Source organism: Macaca thibetana, chromosome 5, assembly GCF_024542745.1.
Source record: "Macaca thibetana thibetana isolate TM-01 chromosome 5, ASM2454274v1, whole genome shotgun sequence".
Lineage (NCBI taxonomy): Eukaryota > Metazoa > Chordata > Mammalia > Primates > Cercopithecidae > Macaca > Macaca thibetana.
The window spans coordinates 12,745,538-12,758,321 of record NC_065582.1 but is presented as its reverse complement, the minus strand read 5'-3'; positions in this window follow the sequence as shown (position 1 = coordinate 12,758,321).

Here is a 12,784-nt window from a genome sequence, read left to right as displayed (position 1 = left end):
AACAGCAAGGGACTGGCGGAGGCAGATTTTGCAGTATCAAGATGAGGTGCCCCTTGGTTTCCACAGGAGAATGCGATTGGCTTGTTTGAATAATTTTGCAGGCTGGCAAAGAACTGAAACCCACTACTCAAGGATAAGCAGGAGCTGTGTCTGGGCCCTTTGGTAAGAAGGGTTGCTTGGCTAAGACCTTATCTGCAGAGCAGAGTCAGAAAGGAAACTTGCAGTTAGGCTCTTCAAGGCCCACCTGGCAACACACGTCAAGGCAACACCTGGGCCTTCCACCACACCCCCTTTCATCCACACCTGGTGCAGGTGGTTCGGTAAGGCTTATCCAACCCCTAGAACCAGACAGGGGTGGGTGGCCTTCGTGTAAATGCATCACAGCCGCCACCCACAGAGATTAGTTCAGGAATAAATTTGTCAGCCAATTCATGCCAATGAAAGTCAAACTGAGAATTTTGTAAGGGGATTTTGTAAGAATAGGAAGGAGATGTGCTATTTTCTGATGAAGCAACTGCTCTCGGTGAGAGTGATGTGAGCCTGGTGTTCTGAAAGACCTGATGCAGAGCCTGAGAACGAAGCCACCACGTGAAAAGCAGCGCCTAGAAATGGACATGGAAATAGAACAAGGTCAGCTGACCTTGCTAAATCTGTATCCAGTCATCCCTGAAACCTTTACATCTGGACTTTCCAGGCATGTAAAACATTCCTTTTCCATTTCTGATTAAGCTGATTTGAGTGGAATTTTGTCACTTACCATTTTAGTAGTCCTTACTGATATATGAACTAAACTGAGTTAATGCCTGTACACCTATAATGAATGGTTTTGCATGAGGACCACTTCACCATGTTCCCTCTGGAAATATTTTAGAGAAACTCTTCAATTTCCTCACTCATAATCTGAACTAAATTATGGTTCCCTTTCCAGGTCACCTCATTAGCTATCTCTTTGAGTAATATTATTGTTATAAAAGCTAAAGCAGCATTACCACTACTACAAAATAAACAATCTCTGATGGCCACATGCACAAAAAAATAAGAACATGATGAGAAAGAAATGAAGGATAACTACCCTAACGTGAGTCCCTTTTAGAAGATAGTAGTTGATTTGATCAATTCATAATCAATCCACTAATCTCTCTATATAACTTAAATAAATATCATCAAATCTTTTAAAACACCCTCAGCTCAATACTATGAAATGAGAAATGATTTTTTTAAACTCTGAGCAGGCAGGTGGCACTTTTTGTTCATAAAGAAGAAGCCCGTGTGGTAAAGTGAAGGACAAATAAAATGTGATGACTGTTGCTCAACAGATAACTTGGAAGCACAAGTAAATCAAATGTTAGAACTTGTATTTCCAACTTTGAATGTTTTCTTAAGTAAAACATTAGCAGAATTATCAACAACATCTACACACTCTTGGGTATTTCCACCCAGATAAATCCTGCAACTCACAGCCACTCAGCAGTGACTTGAAGCAGCAGAGCTACTCTTAACATTTACACTTGCTTGATGAGAAGATGTTGAAATACTCACAAGTTACACTTACTAAATCAAAGAAATGGCAGTGCTCACTGGCTACCTCCAAATGTTGACAAGGGACACAGAGGTAAATGTGGCAGATGCTTTCAAAATGCTAAGCTGTACATGAAAAGAAAATGAAGCCAGGTTTCTAGTGTTTCTTTATGCATCTTGATCTACATTGGCTTATCTATCAGAAATACAGTTTATAAATATAAAAGAAAAAATATGCTGTCAAAAAGCAATTAATTGAGATTAATCTGAATTTAGAAAGTAACAGTATCAGATGACAAGGAGCCTTAAGGCCTGACTTAGTCATTCCTTAATATTTTACTCTGGTGATTATGAGCACTGAGTCAGTAACTTATGAAATATATTGATCTGCTAATTTTATCATTTCCTTGATGAATGTGAGAGAATTTCAAAGGAAGGTTATAAAGGCACTCACATATACTTTGTCAGTGTACCAGAAGGTTTGCAATAAATGCAGTGTATAGCCAGGTGCAGTGGCTCATGCCTGTAATCCCAGCACTTTGGGAGGCCAAGGCAGGAGGATCGCTTGAGCTCAGGAGTTTGAGACCAACCTGAGCAACATAGCAAGACCTCATCTCTACTAAAATGTTTTTAAAACAATGTTTAAGGTAGCCAGGCACTGTGGTATGAACCTGTAGTCCTAGCTACTCACAGGCTAAGGTGCGACGATCATTTGTACCTGGAGGTCAAGGCTGCAGTGAGCTGTGATGGTGCCACTGCAGTCTAGCCTGGGTAAAAGAGCAAGGCCCTGCCTCAAAAAATAAAAATAAAATAAAAATTAAAAATATATACATATATATACACACACACACACAGCAAATATAACATATAACTTTTAAAATACATTTTAAGTATTAGAAGCCTAATTTATTAATAGCACTATAGAGAAAGGAGTGAAATTTTTTAAGTACTGTTTATAGGTGCAAACTATGTTATTAATGTAATCTGAAAGCTATAAAATGGGAGAATGAATGGGAAATATTCAAAATGTACCTTCAAAATACATTCAAAATACATTCAAAATGTATCTTCATTTCTCTCCCTTCATTCATCTGAGTTCACAGAGGGTGGAGCCTATACAGGCTTGGAGTGAAGAACTGTGATGAGGAAATCCCTGTTGATTCCCTTTAACATTCATTTACAACCAAAAGTCTCTGAACAGTTATTTTCTTTTTCTTCACAGAATAAGAGTTTCATAATATATAAAGCCCTTTTTTCTTTCTCTCTCTCTTTCTTTCTTTCTTTTTTTCTTTCTTTCTTTCTTTTTCTTTCTTTCTTTCTTTTTTTTTAATGGAGTAAAAGTGCTAGCCCATGATGTTAGCCAGTAATTCAGTCGGTATGTTTGAAAAAAATCCTCTGACTTCACAAACTTTTAAACCAATACTTATAAGGTAATATGTAAAGTGAAAATGCGCCTGTTGCATGAAAGCTAACTGCATTGTCTCAAGTATAGAGCTGATTGGAAGGTACTGTTTATTGGCTGAATTGTTACATTATATTAAAACCTATACTGCAAAAGAATCACCATTTAATAGTAACACTACATTCTTTCAATTGCTCTAGAAACAATTCAACTTTATATTTTTGTTACAGATAAGATGTTTGCAGTCAATTTTTATATCATTATTGCTGCTGGATTAACTCTTATATTTTTCTCAAGTAAGGCTATGGTAAACCGGGGATCAGATCCAGCAGTCTTTCTGTGTTTAAATCTAGAACAGTATTACTGGGATACAAATGAACGCCTTCCACCTAGCTTAATTATGTTTGAGCTGCAAAGGAATGCATATGCTGTATCTATGAATTTGCAAATACAAAGCAGGGGCTCCCTCTGCATAGCCATCTCTGCACTGCTTTTGTCTCTTGGATTTTTTTATATAGATAATAAAGCCTGATCCTCTTTAAAATCAAGAGAAGATAATTGGAACGTGAGGCTAACCACATGTAATGCAATGATATTATTTCCTAACTACTCATAACTTTGAAATAATAGTAATAGCAGTAATAAATGTGTTTTTATGAAACAATCTATTAGGCCACAATTTAAAAGTTATAAAAATATAAAATATTATAATTGCAAGTGAAAATTATAGCAAAGTTCCTAAACTGAGGACACATTGAAAATATCACCAACTAAGCAATCTTTTTTTCCTTACTTTTTTTTTGTTGTTGTTGTTGGAAACAACGTGCTGCTCAACCTCATGGACTCAAGCAATCCTACCTCAGCCTCCCAAGTAGCTGGGATTAAAGGCACAAGCCACTGCCCCTGGCTAATTTGTGTGTGTGTGTGTGATTTTTTTGTAGAGACAGAGTCTTGCTACGTTGCCTAGACTGGTCTCAAACTTCTGGCATCAAGCAAAACTCCCTCCTCGGCCTCCTGAAGTACTGGAATTACAGGTTTGGGCCACCATGCCTGGCCAGTTATGAAATCTCCTTGTTACATTTGGGCCATTGAAGAGATAAAATGCAGAAAGAATTCTGAATGTGTGTCCTAAGAATGAGAAGACTATGTATTAATTACATCAGATCCTACTGTCAGCACCAAACAGCTGACTTCTGCACATGAATCAACCAATAGCCTAGCTCTGCCCGTGGTCATCCTCAACTCCAGTGATAGGTATTTTGTCTTAATTTCTACAACCCATCCCAGGATTCTGCCTCCAAGCTGCTGCATCAAATCTTTCCTGAGTTTCTAGCCCACCTCCCTGCCCTGTGGACGTCAACCTCAAGACTGCAGTATCAGTTCTCAACCCAGTTTCCAGCCTGCTGGTCCACCGTACAGATTTCAAACTTGTAATACTCCACAATCACAGAAGCCAGGTCCTTAAGGGGTGTGTGTGTGTGTGTGTGTGTGTGTGTGTGATGTGTGTTAATCTCCTCAGGCTGCCAATAAAAATACCATAGATTGGGTGGCTTAAATAATCAAAATTTATTTTCACATAACTTTGGAGACTGGGAGGTCCAATATCAAAGCTCTGGAAGAGGTCAGTTCTTGGTAGGGTTCTCTTCCTGGCTTGCACGTGGCACCTTCTCACTGTCTCATCACAAGGAGGGGAGAGAGCAACCTCTCCGGTGTTCCGTCTTGGAAGAGCACTTAATCCCATCAAGAGGGCTCCACCTTCATGACCTCATCTCAACCTAATAACCCACAAAGGACCCATCTACAAATACCACCACACAGAAGGTTAGGGCATCAATATCCGAATCGAGGGAAGTGGGCACAGTCTAGTCCATAGCACACCGTCTCTCTCCCCGCCTCTCTGTCTGGATGAAAGGTAGGTAGACAGATACACCAATATGCTATGGTTTTTGTTTCTCTGGAGAACCCTGACCCCTACATCTCGCGCACTTTATCCTCTCTGAAATCCAAACTCCATAATAGCATCCTCTGACCAAATCAGTGCCTCAAAGTCATTCACTTTTTTTTTTTTTTTTTTTTTTTTTTGAGACGGAGTCTTGCTCTGTAGCCCAGGTTGGAGTGCAGTGGCACCATCTCAGCTCACTGCAACCTTCACCTCCCGGGTTCAAGCAGGTCTCCTGACTCAACCTCCCAAGAAACTGAGATTACAGGCGTGTGCCACCACGCCCAGCTGATTTTTTGTATTTTTAGTAGAGATGGGGTTTCACCTTGTTAGCAAAGATGGTCTCAGTCTCCTGACCTCGTGATCCACCCGCCTCAGCCTCCCAAAGTTTTGGGATTCCAGGCGTGAGCCACCGCGCCCGGCCTCATTCACGTTCTTACTGCCATTCCAGCTGCTCTTCATCTTCAGCGAGACCTCCAATCCTTAGGCCACTTTACTTTTTGCAAAATGATCAAATGCCATCCAGCTTCAGTCCACCTTCAGCTGGGTACTCAATGCTGACATTGTCACTTTCTCAGAAGTTACTCCAGATTTTCACCTCAGTCTGCAAATCACTAAAGTCATCAATGGCTTTCATTTTGCCCAACTGATCACTACTTTCCTCTTCTCATTTTAAGATTTTTGTGCCTTTTTACTCTATTGATTACCCTGTGTCCCTTCACATTACATTTGCAATAAATATATTTTAAACAATATGTGAAGATTACTTTTACTACAATATATGTGCTACAAGAATGCCATGGCACTCCATGGCCACTTATCTTACTTGGCACTCCAGCGACTACCACAGTTTCTGGTCAGTTGCAAATGGTTAATAAAATCTTGTTGAACGAATAAGCCCTCTCATGAGGAAACATTCTACATAGACTGACAATGACAGTCAAATGACAGGGTGAGAGAAAGGGGTTTTTATTAATTTATTAATGTAGAAAGTGGAGGAAATGCTGAGGCCAAAGTATTTACTTAAGGGTAATTCTGCCTCCTTTTATCTTCAATGAGTGGCAGCAAAGAGTTCATTCAGCCTTTACGAATGATGAAGTAGAGATGCCAAACCTCCGTTCCATCCTACAAATTGAGGGAAGGATCCATAAACTTTTATGTAGAATGAATCTTGTAGTAAAAGTAACCATCTCGTGTTTTTGAAAATCCATTCTCAGCATACAAGGTGTCTAGAGACACAGCCCGCTTAGGGGGAAGACTTGACAGGAAACAGCAGATTTCAATTGTAGTTCTGATTCTGGCTAATTTGTTGTGCTTTCTAAGAGAAGTTCGTTAACTTTCTTAGAATTCAGTTTCATTACTTGTGAAAGGATTGGATTTGATTATTTCTAAGGTCTCTTTGAGCTCTAAATTTCTATGCTAGTCTGATGAGATTTAAATTTTTAAAACTCTTACTTGTTACTCATTCTTTAAAAATGTAAAAATTATCATACAGCACTTTTTCTTGCCAAAAAAAGTTTCTTTGTCAGCATTTCAAGATGCTTGCTTATACATAAACCTTTATACATCCTAATGCAAAACACTGCTAATTTTTCAGTTACTTAAATCTTTCTAGTCTTCATAAAGACTAGGCTGTATTATTTATTATTTTAGTGGGACTAGTGATGAATAATGTAAACTAAGTCTTTAGAGTTGGGATGAATTTTACCTAAGTTTTTCTTCTTAAATTGGATGTTACAGGGATTTATGCTAGATTATTATATGAAACTAAAACAATGCAAATACAGGTATATAACATCTATTAGCACCTTGTATTTATAAAAAACATATTGGCTGGGCACGGTGGCTCACGCCTGTAATCCCAGCACTTTGGGAGGCCAAGGCGGGTGGATCACAAGGTCAGGAGATCAAGACCATCCTGGCTAACACAGTGAAACTCCATCTCTACTAAAAATACAAAAATTAGCTGGGCGTGGTGGCGGGCACCTGTAGTCCCAGCTACTCAGGAGGCTGAGGCAGGAGAATCGCTTGAACCCGGGAGGCAGAGGTTGCAGTGAGCCAAGATCATGCCACTGCACTTCAGCCTGGGTGACAGAGCAAGACTCCGTCTCAAAAAACAAAAAACAAAACTGAAAACAACAAACAAACAAAAAAACCTTATTTTTAGAGTAATGTCCATTCACTCTACTATTTTAATCTTCTAAATTGAGGATTAACATTACCACCAACATTAATACATGGTGCATTTCAGCACTGCGTTTCCTTTCAGATCTAAAAGTTGCACACTATAAAAAACAATCCCAATACAAAAAAGGAATTCTAAACCTTCGTAGACAGACAGTTATTATAAGCAATATTTAATAGAGTCATATTATACAAGTATGTTGAAATTAAATTTTTAAAAGTCAGAACAAAATATGGAATGTCACATAAATTAATTTCATAATCTTGATTCAACTCTCTTAGTCTCTTTTCCCCCATTTGTCAAATAAAAGGGCTTAGATTCATTGATTTGAGAAAAAAATATTTTGCAACTCCATGAGGAGAGGAGAGTAATGAATAAATGACCTGGAATTTAAGCTAGACCTGAAATGCATAGGGTCATCACAGGAGAAGACAGAGAAACAGGACTCCCAGGCAGAAAGTCCAGCTCAGATGTGTCTTGAATAGTTTCTTCACTACCCAAACCACAGAGCATTGACCAGGCCTTCAGCAAGGTAGCTTGACAAGTCCCTGTGTTCATATTTTGCAGAGAGCATTGCCTAAAAAGAGCCACATATTTTGGTAGTGGTGTCTCCATCAACCCACAGGGATGCCCCAGGGACAAGTCAGGGAAATAAATACGCCAATTTCAGTCATGGGCACAGACAGGGTGGAGAAGGGGAGAAAAGAGACCTGGGGGGACAACAGGAGACAGCATCACAGAACAGGGTGAAAATGCAAAATTAGCCATGTTTGTTTAGGATGTGCAAATAAATAAACAAAAAGCATTGCTTGAAAAGTAAAAGCAGGCTGGGCGCGGTGGCTCACGTCTGTAATCCCAGCACTTTGGGAGGCAGAGGCAGGTGGATCACGAGGTCAGGAGATCGAGACCATCCTGGCTAACACGGTGAAATCCCGTCTCTACTAAAAATACAAAAAATTATCCGGGCATGGTGGCGGGCGCCTGTAGTTCCAGCTACTCAGGAGGCTGAGGCAGGAGAATGGCGTGAACCCGGGAGGCGGAGCTTGCAGTGAGCTGAGATAACGCCACTGCATTCCAGCCTGGGCAACAGAGTGAGACTCCATCTCAAAGAAAAAAAAGTAAAAGCAATAGTCATTCATCAACAACTGGCAGCATCTTGGTGTACAACTCCCCACTGCTAAATTTGTATGGCAAAAAAAAAAGCCCAAAAAACAAAAACTGGTAGAACCAAAATAAACTCTATAGAAATGAAAAGTGGAAAATTAAAGAAAATTGAAAACTGGCATAATTGAAATAAGAATAGGTAAAAATCCTGAAAATAAAAAATATAATCAATGAAAAGTTTAAATCTGAATAGCCTAGACAAACTATTATAGAGATTTTTTATAAGTTGAAAGAAAGTAATAAGAAATTCACACAGATTGATTCACAGAGAGAAAAACCGATTATGATCATGTGAGAAGAGTTAAGAGGCCCAAAAGATGGATTATAAAGAAATGGCATGTATCTAATTACATATGCTGAAGAAGAGAGTAAAGAGAATGGTTAAGACCTAACTTTTCAAGAGGTAATAACTCAGGATGTTACAGAATCTACAGAAAAAAACAGGAGTCCTCAGATTCAAAGTACAGTGTGAACAATGTTCACACTCAATAATCAGTTATAGTTCCATGAAACAGGAACAATTAGAAAATGGAATTTGTAAAAATAGCCTTTAAAGTGGTATTAAAAAGTCAAGTGTGTGGAAATAAATCTAATGAATGTATAAGGACTGCATGAGAAAATCTATAATGCATTACTACTGAGAGAAATCAAAGAGGACCTAAATAAAAGGAAGAGCATGGCATTGTATCATTTCTATTGCCACAATAATGTTGCATCAGAAACCGCCAAAAGCTTTGTGGCTTCAAAGGGCATGCGTTCATTTAGCTAAGTTCCCACACTGGTTATTTAGTCAGATGAGACCTTCTGGGCCAGACGGAAGTCACCTGCATATCTGAGGTTGACTGGCTGTAAACTAGGGTAGGGATTCACATACTTGGCGGTCAGGAGGCTGCCTGTTGGGATGACTTAGTTCTGCTCTGGGAGTTTTTTGTATCTCTTCACTGAACTAGCTTGAGCATGTTCTAATCATAAAGGGAAAGGAACAACAAGGAAAACAGAAAGGCAGAAGTGCTTTTCAATCTTCGGCAGCAAGTTTGCTAATATCGCAGTAAATGAAGCTATTTACCACTCTAACTCTTGAAAGGAGCTGCAAAGGTACATGGCAAAGAGTGTGACTGCAGGGGGAAGCAAGGAGTTGGTGCCATTAATGTCATCAACCTACCACAACCATGATCGTGGACAAGAGGACTCAAATTATAAAGTATGTCAGTTCCCCCAATGCCACGGTGTTCTAGGATCATCTTTTATTTCCCCTGCCACAGTCCCAGACCAGCCACTTCAACAACGAACCCTGAGAATGGATTTGTAAAATTATTTTGCAGTATCCATTGCATGCCTACTTTACAAAGAGTGGAATATGTAAGTGTACACGTAATGTTTGACCTCACCAAAAAAGCCTCAACAAATTTCAAAGAATCAGTGTCAAAGAAAACATGTTGACTAACAAAAATCAATACAGTATTGTGCTTTTGAAAAGTAAAATTTTTTTCCAGCGATACTTAATAAGGAGAAATAGACCAAGTTATTATTATCAATAAAAGGAAATATAACTACAGATACAGTAAGATTTTTTAAATGTAAGTGAATGCTACGAACACCTTTATGGAAATGTATTTGAGAACCTAAAAACAGTTATAATTTTCCAGAAAATATATAAATGACTGGGTTTTTTTTTTCTGTATGAAATTGAAAAGGTGAATGTACAATAGTCATTAACAACACTGAAAATAATCAAAACTTTTGCCTTGTTCCCCCCTAAAATCATAAATACTTTATAATCTATACCAACTGTTCTAGGGAATCAAAAAAGATGAAAGATCCTTCACAAATACTATTTGGCCAATATTAACTTGATATGCAAATTACACAAAGATAACACAAAAACAGCAAATATTTTAGACAAACTGCTTTGTGACCATAAATGGAGAAATTCTAAATAAAATATTAGTAAACTAAATTCAATACAGTATATTTTTATTTTTAAAAAATCCATGATTACTAATAGGCTATACACAATCAGATTTGACAATAAGATAAAAGATTAACATATGACTCAGTAACATCCTAATAACAAACTAATAGACACATAATTTGAAAAATAAGATTATATTAACCATAACAGTCAATACATCAGAGTATCTAATAGAGGAACACCAAATACATATTTTGGCGAAAGGCCAAGTGCCCAAGTGTTAAAATCAATACGTGACCACAGCTGAGATAAAGCCAAATATGATTACCATGATGAACTTCTAGAATGCAATCTGAATAAATCCAAAACCTCACAAAAAATATAAATTTCATTATAACTTTATTATTTAAAATGTTTTTATCCAGGTAATAACACGGATGAAAAAACTGTAAAAAATAATTTGTAAAATATTTGTTGTCAAATTTATTTTTTATTTCATACTGTAAGAAAAATTATTTCTTCACACTTTCAGCTGCTCTGTTAGGTTGCTTGTACAATTGTAGTTTAAGGGGAAACATTCAGGTCCTAAAGGTGGTTAAGTATCTAAAAATTAGAGTTCCTAGGTTCATTCCTTCAATTTTTTAAATACTATGCACTAAACAATTGCACAAAGATTAAAATTATTATTTAATCTCTAGCATTCTGTCTTATAGTATTTAAATTGTGTGAACATTTGTTTGTTCAAAAGTATTGATATTAATTATTTAATAGCTAACATGCTTTCTGTTAATATTCTAACTTTATTTTCAAATTCTAATTTAATTTTCAAATATATTTTTCTACGTATCTATTTGAAAGTTTATAATAGCTTATTCATGACACTAACATTTTACAGTCATTATTAATTGCTATAGCATTGTACTCTTGCAATAATTTAAAAACATTTTACTTCAAAATAACACAGCATTTTACCACAAAAAGAACATGAGAATTTTTACTCTGAGTAACATCTAGAATGTTTACATATACTTGAAAATGAATATTCAGATATTCACAATAAATACATAACATGTCTTCTTTGTACTACTGATGTGTAACTTTATTTATATATGAAAGAAACCTTTGAGATCACAGAATTATTGATCGTACTCAAGTTCAAGTATGGAAGAAATTATATCGAAGGTGGCTTTAAGGTATTTTGTCTTCTAAAAACCAAGGTTGAAGCCACCCTGAATAGCTGGTTTGGCCAAATATCAAAGCCAAACAAAATATCCAAGCAACTCTAATAACTAGAAATAAATTTAACAGGAATTGTCATCATAACTTGTTGAGTTATGAGGTAATTAAGGACATGAATAGATAGAAATAAATCTTGCTCATGGATGAAAAGTTATAATATTATGAAAATATAATTCTTTCCAAATTAATTCATAATTTCAATCCGATTTCAAGCAAAATTCTAATGAAGGTTTTCATAGAACTTGACAATCTTATCCCAAAATTTACATGGGAGAGCAAGAGGGAAAAATAAGGTTAAAAAAACATAAGAAAGACCACAATAGGAGGCCATCTTGAGGAAAGAAAATCTTTTTCTCATTTGGAACGATGGTACCACATGAGTTTGGCCATCATTCTATGGGTTTTGTCCTAACAGATATCAAGCCTTAGTAGACAAAGATAAATTAGACCAATGAAATGGAATGCAGGAGGAAACTTGATGTAGGACAGAGGAGGCATGAAAAATAAGTGAAGACTAGGTTTTCCAATAAATGTTATCAGGAGAATATAGTAAAAGTATGTAATGAAAATAAAATTAAGATTTTGTACATGATAAAATATAAATAGAAACTACAAATAGAATGGATCTACAATCAATTCTAAGTGAATTCAACACCTAATCTACAAAGCCTTGAAAAGAAAATATAGTGGAATATCTTTATGACTGCAAGGTTGAGAAAGATTTCTTAAATAGGATCCAAAAAGCTCAAAATATTGAAGAGAAGGTTGATGAATTTAAATACATAAAATTTTTAACTCTTCAAGTTGATACCATTCACAAGTAAAAAGACTAGCCACCAATTGGAGAAGTTATTGGCAATTCATGTAACTAACAAAAGAATTAGATACAATAATATATAAAGAATTCCTACTAATTAATAAGAAAATAGGCAGAAAAAATTTTAAAAGGATATAAATAATTCAGTGATGAAACCAAGTGTGCAATAAGTGTATGAAAAGATAGTCAATTTCATTTCTAAGTAGGGAAATGAAAAAGAAAGCAATAGTGAAAAACATATCCATCAGATTAATAAAACTTAAAAATATTTTATAATATCATTGACAAGGTTGTGGAAAAATAGAAAACTTACACACATTGATGAAAAGATAAATTTATTTAAAATACCCTGGAGGGCAATAGGGCAATGTCCCAGTGAAGCTGTAGATACGCACAACATTTAAATTTCCAGGTGCATACTCTTCTAGAGAAACGGAGCACACATGCGTAAGCAGACAGATGGAGGGATATTAACATATCATGTTTATAATAGTGAAACATTGGACACAGGCCTAACAGCTCATCAAAAATAAAAAAGAATGGAAAATGAACTGTGGTATATTCCATCAATAGCATAGTATACAGCACTTAAAAGGAATGAATCAGAG